Source organism: Hipposideros armiger, unplaced genomic scaffold (assembly GCF_001890085.2).
Source record: "Hipposideros armiger isolate ML-2016 unplaced genomic scaffold, ASM189008v1 scaffold_667, whole genome shotgun sequence".
NCBI classification, from domain to species: Eukaryota; Metazoa; Chordata; class Mammalia; order Chiroptera; family Hipposideridae; genus Hipposideros; species Hipposideros armiger.
In genome coordinates, this window is record NW_017732017.1 from 913,626 (window position 1) to 922,919 (window position 9,294).

A 9,294-nucleotide genomic window follows, 5' to 3' on the forward strand; every position below is an offset into this window, starting at 1 on the left:
GTAGAGTGTGGGAATGGAGTCAATAGAATTGTAATAGATAAGTATGATATCGGGGGTGGGAGGGCAGTAGATGGGGGAGGGGGTTGTTTCTGTGTGAAGGGTGAAAAGGATAACTATTGCATTGTTCTGTACACCTGAAACTAACAATAAAATAAATAAATAAATAAAATCAATGTAACAAAAAAAAACAAAAGTGAGAAATTTAAAAATTCCCAGATCAACAGAAGCTGATGGAGTTCCAAAGATCTCAGTGAAGGTTCATCCTGGACAAGTGTAAAAGCTAGTGCTATTATAACAATGGCTTGTAACTGTACCTTTTGTCTTCTACACGATTTAGGAGATTAACAGATTTTTTAAAAATGTTTTTAGTATAAAAGCTAGTCCTAATGTAAATTTCATTTGTAATGCCAAAACTCCGAATCTTGTTTTCTATACAATTTAGAAAAGTAATGCATTCAAAAGAATTTTTAATTTATGTTTCTGGGCACACAACATGCAGAGATGTAATTTTGTGACAAATTAAACAAGTGGGGACAGCTGTAAAGGAGCCAAGTTTTGTATGTTGTTGAAGTTAAACCTCTCTAACTTTAGGTGCTTAAATGTAGTCCCCACGGTCACCACAAAGAAAAGAACTATAGAATATACACAAAGGAAAGAAAATAAACAATTCACTACAAAAAAAAATCTACTAAACACAAATGAAGACAGGTATTCAGGAAATGAGGGACAAAAAGCTATGGGGTATATAGAAAACAAACTGCCCCCTTATCACTTTACATGGATTAAACTCTCTAGTCAATAGACACAGACTGGCAGAAGGGCTATAAACACATGGTCCTAATGTGCACTGTCTGTAGGATCCTCACTGGAAAAAGACACAAATAGCTTGAAAGTGAAAAGGGTGTGAAAAGGTGTTCCGTGCAAATAGTAACCTAGAGAGAAGGTTTGCTATATGACTGTCAGGCAAAATAGACTAAATTAAAGAGGGTTACAAAAGAGAAAGGTACATTATATAGTTGTTATATTTTCTTGCTGTATTGAGCCTTCTATTAATATGAACATTTACATACCTAATGACACACCATCAAAATACAATATATAAAGCCGAAACTGACAGAATTGAAGGGAGAAACAGTTTTACAATAACAGTTAGAGACATCAATACCCCACTCACAATAGTATGTAGAACAGCCAGACAGAAGATAAGGAAATGGAGGACAAAGTCCACAATAAACCAACCAGACCCAGCAAGAGTGTGTACATGGGACATTTTCCAGTACAAACCATATGTCAGCTTACAAATTAAGTCTCAGTATATTTTAAAAGCTAGATATCAAGCAAGGTAGCTTCTTTGACCACAACGGAATCAAGTAAGCAATTAAAAACAAAAGTAGAACTGGAAAATTCACAGTTGTCATAATTAAACAATACACTTTTGAACAACTAATGGATTGAAGAAGAAATTACAGGGAACTCAGAAAGCACAAGGGACACAGCAAGGTGGTGTCAGAGGAAAATTCATCATTGCAAATACCAACAGTAAGAAAAGAAAGATCTCAAACCAGTAAGTTAAAAGTCCACCTTAAGGGGGGAAAAAAAAACTAAACCCAAAGCTAGCAGAAGAAAGGAAATAATAAAGATTAGAGAATAGAAAAATAGAGGAAAAAAATAAATGAAAGTTGGTTCTTTAAAAAGATCAACAACATTGACTAATTTTTAGCTAGATGGACTCAGAAGAAAAAGGGGACACAAGAAAATCCAGAAACAGAAGTGGGGACCTTAATACTGATGCCACAGAAATACAAGATTGTAACAACACACTATTAAGAATTATATACACCAAATTGGACAACCTAGATGAAATGGACAAATTTCTAGAAACACAAAACCTACCAAGACTAAATCACAAAGAAGTAGAAAATCTAAGTAGAACATAATTATTTGGTTGTTGGAAAAGTCATGACGCATTTTTGCAACGAAAAACAAAAAAATACTTCATGACTTTTCCAACAACCCAATAGTAAGGAAAGTGAACCAGAAATCAAAGATATCCCAAAAATAAAGAGCTCTGGACCTAACAGCTTAAGTAAATTCTACCAAACCATTAAGGAAGAACTAACACCAATTCTTGAACTTTTCCCCAAAAAATGAATAGGAGGAAACACTTCCAAAACCCAAATGAGTTCACCAAGCCCTGATACCAAAGCCAAAGACACCACAAGAATGATATTGATCAGGCCTTACCAACATTGGGATAAAACCCTCAACAGAATACTAGCTAATGGTACTTCAGCAGCATTTTTAAAAGATGACACCCCATAATCACGTGGGATATATTCCTGTAATGCGTGGATGGTTTGAGTGAAAACTGGCTATTGTGGTAACACCACATTGATGTAATGAAGGAAAACACATGCACGATCATCTCAACTGATGCAGAAAAAGCATCTGACAGAATTTAATACCTGTTATGAAGACACTCCACAGAACAGTAATAGAAGAAAACTACCTCTACTTGATAAAGGCCACATATGACAAGCCCACAGCAAACATCATACTCAATGGTAAAAGACAGTGTTTCCACTAGACCAGGAAAAAGACACAGGTGCTGGCTTCCATACCTTCTATTCAACACTGTAGCAATGTCCTAGCCTGGACAGTTAGGCAAACAAGAATAAAAGCATCCAAAGTGGAAAGGAAGATGTGAAATGACCTCTGCATATGATGGGATCTTATACGTAGAAAACCCTCAAGACTTCCAGAACAAAGCAGTTAGATCTAATAAATGAATTCAGCAAAATAGGACAAAAAGTCAACACACTAAACTTGGTTGCATTTCTATATACGAACAATGAACAATGTCATAAGGAAATTATGAAAAAATTCTATTCAAAACAGCTCAAAATTAGAATAAAAACAAGGAGGTGAAAGATTTGTACAGTGAAAACTAAAAAAATGTGTCTGAAAAGAATTAAACAATAAATGTTCAGAGTTTAAGAAACTTAATATTGTTAAAATGTCAGTACTACTGAGAGTGCTCTATAGATTCAATGCAATCCTATCAAAATCCCAATGACATTTTTAGTAAGTGTAGAAAAGCCCCTCCTAATTTCCATGTTGATCCCAAACAGCCAAAACAGTCATGAAAAAACAAAACAAAACAGCACATCTGAAGGACTCCCACTTCCTGATTTCAACTTACTACAAAGCTACAGTAATCAAAACTGTGTGGTACTGGCATAAAGACAGACAGACAGACAGTCAGACCAGGGGAATAGAATAGTGCACCCAGAAATAAACCCTCACATTTTTGGTCAAATGATTTTTGACAAGAGTGCCAAGAACATTTAATGGTGCTAGAAGGAATTTGGACCCTCACCTAATACCATAAACAAAAATGAACTCAAAATGGGTCACGGATGTAACTGTAAGAACTAAGAAAATAAAACTCTTAAAAGTAAATATAAGACAGAAGCTTTATGACATTGGATTTGGTGATGATTTCTTGGATATGACATGAAAAGCACAGGTAACACAAGCGAAAGTAAACAAACTGGACTCTTTAAAATTATCCACAGAATGGGAGAAATGATTTGCAAATCATATAGCTGATAGGAGATTAATATCCAGAATATATAGAGAGCTCTTAAAACTCAACAACAAAAAAACAATTCAAAGATGGGCAAAGGACTTGAGAATAGACATTTATCAAAAACGATATAGGAATGCCAATAGGTACATGAAGAGATGCTGAACATCACTAATAATCATCAGGGAAATGCAAACCAGAACCACAGTGAGACACCACCTCACACCTGTCAGGATGGCTATTATCAACAAAATAAACCAGTGCTGGGAGGATGTGGAGAAAAGGAAGCCCTCATGCAGTGTTGGTGGGATTGCAAATGGGTGCAGCCACTATGGAAATCAGCATGGAGGGTCCTCAAAAAATTAAAGATAGAACCACCTTATGACCCAGCAATTCCACTCCTGGGTATTTATCCAAAGAAAACAAAAACACCAACTCAAAAAGATCCCTGCACTTCTCTGTTTGCTGCAGCAGTATTTCCAATAGTTGAACATGGAAGCAAGCCACTAAGTGTCTGTCAATGGGCAAATAGAGAGGGTACAGTACATATATATGACAGAAAGTTATTCAGTCATGAGAAAGGAGGAGATCCTGAACTATTTCTCAGATTCTAAGTGCAGTTAGAGACCAGTGAGATGTCACTATTATAAAGTAAAAGTAATCAATTTCTTTAATGGACTCTAATGTATAAATGTTAACTAAATTCTGAAACTTCTAATCTGCTACTGTGACACATTTATAATTTCACAATTTTGGTATTACCTATCAGGATGCAAAAGTCAGGGTGAGCAGGTTTATCCACATAAAACAGTAGCAGAGATGGAGAACTCACGTAAATTAACTATATAACAAGCTCTGTTCTGAAGTGTCCCAATCTCAACCTGACATAACAACCCTGAGCAGAGCCAAGCTCTGGGGGTTTGGCGCTGAGGTCACAGATTTCAGTGGAACTGTACAGTAAGTGACGTTGACAATTCCACGCTTGACCTGTGCATGCAGACTTCCCTCCTGCGTCCGTGTTCACCACCCCTGTGGTCCGTCTGCAGTGGCCAGTTTCCAAAATGCATTGCCCACCTGCCACTCACACACTGCTTCTTCTTGGTCTGAGAGATGAGCTGCTTGTGCTCGCAGCCAGCTTCTTGATCTCCTCCACGAACTCCTCTTTGCACTTGTCCTTCACTTGCTTACATTTTCTGTCCACCTCACCCTGCATGTTGGCCACAGCCTTATTTACAGCTTGTCTTTTCTGGTCTTCCATCTCAGAACGCAGCTAAAATGGAAACCGAGTCAGCCCACAATGTACAAAGACCATGGACACTCAACAAAACCGTAATGCAGAGCTTGTACTGAAATGATGTACCTCATCCCCTTATGTCACTAAGGGCTGCAAATGTTTAGGGGAGAAAAGTACTACTGCTGAGGGAAGTATTAGAAAAGATACTTTCCTACTGTATTTCTACTGTGGAAAAGCCGCTCCCTGACTGATGCATGCGTGGAAGCTCACCAGCCACAGGAGAACTGCCCACGCATGCCCAGGGCAGGGTCAAGGCACCATGCCGAGTTGGCCCCTCACCTTTTCTAGGGCTTCTCGGATGACTCTTTTGGTGTCTCGCTTGTGATCAGACTTCATGCAGTCCTTGAAGTCCTTGAAAGTCTTGGTGTACTTGTCGTGACATATACTCTGACACATGCTGTCACTGGCAGTCTGGGTGCTCCAATGCAGCATCCTTGGTGAAGAGGCACTTAACTTCTTGGTCTAAGTTGACACGGAAACTTTTTCGATGGGCTGAGGCATGGTGGGGATTTTCTAGCTGGAACTAATGGCTTCGGTTTCAGGCTCTGATTTCTGAAGGGCAAGAAGCGCTTGGGTGTGAAATAGTTCAAGAACAAGCCACAGAATCAACTGCTGTTAAAAATCGGGTCATTAAGATGGTGAATTTGATTAGGTATATTTTACCACACTTAAAAATGAAAAAAAAAAGCAAAAAAAATCCATGCAATAGCTATGATAATTCTAAATGGTAACTTCATTTTTGCTTTTAAAATAGGCTAAACAAAAAACTTTATCATGTAAAATATGAAACCATGAGCAATTTATAGTCACTTCCTTAGACTAGATTGACCAACAATTTTCCTAAAGTCCTAAACCACTTTTGGCCAAGTCTGTTTGAACTATGCTCCGATTTACACCTGGATTTAAAATGTGTGTGGGTTGTTTACTTTTAAAAGGTTGAGCTTCATCATAGTTTCCTCCAGTTTTAAAATGTTAGCCCAACTGGCATGTTGAATAAAACTGTATGAGAAAACGCCAGTCCCAGGAGTGCCGGCCCCTACTCCCAACACCCACAGACTGGGTCAGAGGGCGGAGTCCACACCTGGCTGACAGGACTCCAGTGATGGTCATGCATCGTACAGGTACACATCCCAGCAATTGCCTTGACCACAACTTTGAAAATATTTCCTGTTTCCTGCCACCTGGACTTGGCCAAGTGCACAACGTACTTCTTTTTTGGGTTCCAAACTTTGATTACATCATCCATTTTTTGCTCTTGGTTCTTGAGTGACCTTCAGCTGTGGGCATTGTAAAAGTAACAGCACATTATTCCAGACACTAGGAAGCACTTCTGTGGTGAAAACACTAGCCTTGGACCTACAGGTGACAAGGGGGTGACTTGCCCCACCCACCTGGAATCTGCCCTTTCCAGCGACCCCTGCAGAAGAAGGCAGAGGGAGCCTGGGAGCCTTCGGGACAGGGCAGCATGCTCTCCGTGCTGTCACAGTCAGGGCAAGGCTGTGGGGGCTTATCTGTCTGTCTGAATTGGTTGGGTCTCCTTCACAGAGCACTTTACAGATGTTTATAGGAAGGAAGGAGAAACGTGAGAACCTGCCGTGGCAGTGAGGGGTGCACTAAGGACGCTTGCAGGTGGTCCTTCGTGGGGACACTGCTTACCTGGTCCTTGCTGGTAGAGGAGATCCTGGATTCCATCTCCTCCCCAGGGTCCTCATTCTTAGACTTCCAAAACCTTCCCTCATGAAGGAAACACTGATGCAGCTCCAGCTCATCACAAGCCTCTTTCCAACCCATACTGCACTTAACATGCAGCCGATGGACGTTCTCTGTGATGTCCTGTATGTTTTCAAAAGAGATCTAAGCCCTGGCAACATTTCAATGTGTAGTTAGAAACTCCCCAAATGGTGCTGGGCTGCACCCACCATACAGGACAGCCTACTGTGGCTGCTAGCTCTGGCTTGGAGAACACACACACCACATAGGAATGGGGAGGTGGCATCAGAGCAAAGCCTCAGAGGTGGAACAGCTGTCAGTGCCTCAGAAGTGCTCACTATTTCCTTCAACCATCTGATGCTTGTCACAGTCTGTATCTACATTCTGCATAAGCCCTTTTCAAAGAGTTACCTCTTGTTGATTGGAGAACTATAAGCTCTTCAAAATCTAGCTCTTTGTAGATGAGAACTACAGAATCACCAGAAAATGCCCAGGAATTTTCATGAGATACATACATACAATGTGAGGGCATCCAAAACCTGTTACCTAATAAGTTGTATGTACATCACATCCTACTCATTAGATGGACCCCAATTAACAAGGAGACACATTTGTTTCACCCAGCAACCACAGCATTAAGTGTGTCTGAATTATGTGCAATACTGACCTAACACTGGAGGATGAAACATTGTACTTGCTTCTATCGGGAAAAATGGTAAAAATTCAAGAAACTTTTCTGGGGCTCTAATCACTAACTAGATTGAAGCGGGCCCATCCAGAATGCTGTGTGCTGTGCTTTGTGCCAGCAGTAGGCACTATACCACCCATTGCCATGGACGGGACCTGTCTGGTGTCCAGTGTGACTGCCTCTCAACAGCTGGAGGACGTGCTGCCCAGACAGGGTGACGCTAAGCTAGTAATGGTGGCTGGAGCCCCGTGATGGCACAACTGTGCCTGGTTATGAATATGGCACTTTCACATATCTTGCCACACCTTGAAGGACCTTCCATGTTGTCAGGAAAAAAATGGGAAATGATGAGAATGCAGCACAACCCAGGTGATGCCAGGGTGCTCTGGACAGGGAGAGGGTGTCACTGGGGCTTCACGTTCAAAGATAGGCAGGACTTAGACAGGGACCATGTAAGGGTGGACATCCATGTTGAGGGGATGTCACAAATGAGGTAAAAAACTAGGATGCGTGTATAACAGACATTTTTCAGGGCACAGGCTCCAACTGAGATACAGCATTATGAACACACCAAGATTTCTTTTTTTCAGTCTTCTGTTTACATGTGTGAGGTGTCACAGTTTTCATACCCGGCCTACAGTTTCAGAGTTTCAAAAATCCCAGGCCTGTGTCTGTTCTGAAGGTGTCTTAGAGTATCACAGCGCACATGTCCATACCATAAATGCAGACTTTCAGCTTGCTTGTAGAAACTATACTATTTGCTTTACAATTTAAAAGCACATTTTAAATATATAATAATTCATACTGTTACATGCTGGTAGCTAAAATTATTAAATTTGAACTGCCATGTAAATGTTTATAAATATTACATCAACAGTGTCTCTTCTGATACAAATGTTTATTGGAAACTAAAGAAAAAACATTTTGAAAACCTCTAAACTCTAATGCAAACAGTGCACAGGACAATTAGTTTATGAAAGAGTTTCTTGCCTCTAGATCTTTAGTGAATATTGTTATCTACTCTTTCAGTCAACAGATATCTACTGAGCATCTATTATGTACCAGACAATCAATAAAAATATTTTAGTTCACTTTTAAAAGCAGTGGGTTTTTGAGAGATTTCTGTTACAAACAGTGCTGACTACCTGGGACAAACTTGGATTTTCCCCTTAATTTATCCATTTATCCCTTGGATATTGCAAAATTGATTCACATGGGACTTTATTCTCAATGCAGTTCATATGTACATTCCTATTCTCTTTTAATCAATTCCATTACTGTAGACAATCAGATTTTAGTTTAAAGATTGCTAGGTCTTCAATCTGACCTACAAAAAAATAAAAATGAAAAAGGCAAACAAAGAATGTCCCAAAGTTTAGGATATCTAATAAAAAGGGGTATAATCTAATTTGGCTGTCCCTACACATTTTTTGATCCTGAATGTTCTGAATACATGCAGAACAAAATGGCTCAGAGATGTGAGGGCAAATGAACTCAAAACGTTTCCCTCTTTCTTATAGTCCTGGGTTTTCTGCCGTCAGACCTCATCCACTCCTTCCTCTGCTGACAGGCAAAGCCCCACTCATATTCGGCAGGCCAGTCACCTTGCCTTCCGGGGCGTCACATGACAACGAGCTCAGGGCCCAGGGGCGGGCGGCATGTTGTTTTGAGGATGCAGAAGGGACTAGTCCAAGACCATTTATTTAAACCTTTTTTTCTCCCACTAACATGTAAAGATATGATGGATATTTATTGGTGGTGATGGCAGCACAACAGTATAAATGCATTCAACAGCACTGAACTGCACACTTAACAATGGTTACAATGGTTAAAACAAATAAGCATATTAAGGAAAACTTGTAGCTGGTAGTCCTTATTTGCCATCAGCTCCTGGTGTTACTTAAGTAATTGAAACTCATGGTTTTAATTTTTTTTTTATTGTTAGTTTCAGGTGTACAGAACAATGCAATAGTTACCCTTTTCACCCTCACAAAATAACAACCCCCCTCCCCC

The 9,294-nt window shown here is 39.9% G+C and overlaps 1 pseudogene; it reads right to left on the reverse strand.

Annotated features, from left to right (window-relative positions):
- Positions 1-837: 837 nt before the first annotated feature.
- LOC109372846 (zinc finger MYND domain-containing protein 11-like) overlaps positions 838-9,294 on the reverse strand; it is a 114,133-nt pseudogene continuing 105,676 nt past the window's right edge.